This window comes from Belonocnema kinseyi, chromosome 2, assembly GCF_010883055.1.
Source record: "Belonocnema kinseyi isolate 2016_QV_RU_SX_M_011 chromosome 2, B_treatae_v1, whole genome shotgun sequence".
Classification (NCBI taxonomy): Eukaryota; Metazoa; Arthropoda; class Insecta; order Hymenoptera; family Cynipidae; genus Belonocnema; species Belonocnema kinseyi.
In genome coordinates, this window is record NC_046658.1 from 14,984,263 (window position 1) to 14,985,884 (window position 1,622).

The window sequence follows — 1,622 nt, forward strand, 5'->3', positions numbered from 1 at the left end:
ATTGTCAGGAGATTTAGTTGTTACGATATATTGCTTATATCTCAATTTCAACACTTGGTCTTCAACGGCTTTTAGAATTTGAATTCGGTAAGGTTTTTGTGGATTTAGGGGATCTATCGTAAATAATTCGCGCAGTCTGCGACAAACTTGAGCTAACGGTTGGAACGGTGTGCGAATTAGATTGACTAATTTCCCAAGGAAATTTTCAAATGAGAAGGCAGAAATTCTACTGAAGTTACAACCCGTGAATATTATATCATCAGCAGCATGAATTACGCAATGCATGTTCATCACTTGCATTTTCGAGTATAATTCCTTCAATCCCAAAAAAAAAATCTCTGCAAGTAAAGTTTTGCATGCTGATGGTATTTTTTTATCAGCTTCTCGTTGCACAATATTCTGCAAGCTAAGTGTAACAGTAAAAAGTTTTTCATACGGCTTACGTCTATAATATTCAATAGAATTATCGGACCGCAATATAACAAAATAAACCGAAATTCTGTCGCTTTCCATGTATTAAGTGACTTTAAAGAGCGGGTCTTTCTTTGAAATTCACATGGAATGCATTTTTTAATCATTAAAAGTCTTCTAGAAACTTCGTTCTTCAATTGCTGACCAACTTTCGCACGCTCTGCAATTACAAACCATCGATTCATAAGTGGCTTCATGACGCCCTCACAAAATAAATGCATGAAGTCAAGAACAAAAATAAAAATCATATTTAGCAGTGGTCGAACTCGCAATAGTGGTGATACACCTTTATGATGACCAGGTTGCGTTCGAAGTCGAAATTTCTGGTCGGTTCTCTCAGCGCAATCTATAAGTGGATATTCTGTTACATTGTTGGCCTTTATACCATGAATTTTGCACCTCTCACAAGCGTAAAAACCGCCATGACCTTTTGTACATTTCAAAAATGCTCGAGCAGGCATGTCACAAACGAAACAATGGATTCTGACATTAAAACGTTTATTTTCTACAACAATGCCATTAGCCTGGAGAATATTGAGTTCGTGAATTAACTCTCGCAAGTAATCATCAACTCTTAGCGGTTTGAGTTCCCACAGTAAATGGCAACAGGAAATGGTTTGTAAATATCAGGCTTATAGAGAATTTTTGCTGAAATTACCAAAAATCCTTTTTCTCCGGATTTCGTTAAAGCGACGCCGTCAGTATTAAATTGTACGAATATTGTAGCCTTGGAATATACATTGACATCAATGCAATCCTTAAGTCCTTTTTTGATTCCAAAATATACATATTCTCCAACGGATCCATCTGCATCTTGCATTTCTCGAATATTTTATTTTGCTGAACTTGTACCTAAAAAGGTCTTAGCAGACTTCGGTAATTCGGGTAAAAGTCTACGCCGTAGTATTTTCAAAAGCTGATCAACATCATTTTGCTCTATTCCGTTTGTAATTGCTCATTCCCGAAGTTGTTTTACTTCGTTTGGCTCATCTTCCACTACTTCTAGAATTCCATCTTCAAACCCATATTCGTAGTCTGTAGAACTATTTGATTCTTCTGAATCTAGAAATAAATTACACGATTAATAATTTTTTTTTAAGATTCACTTTGTAAAATTTAATATACGATATAAAAACTAGTGAAACACAATA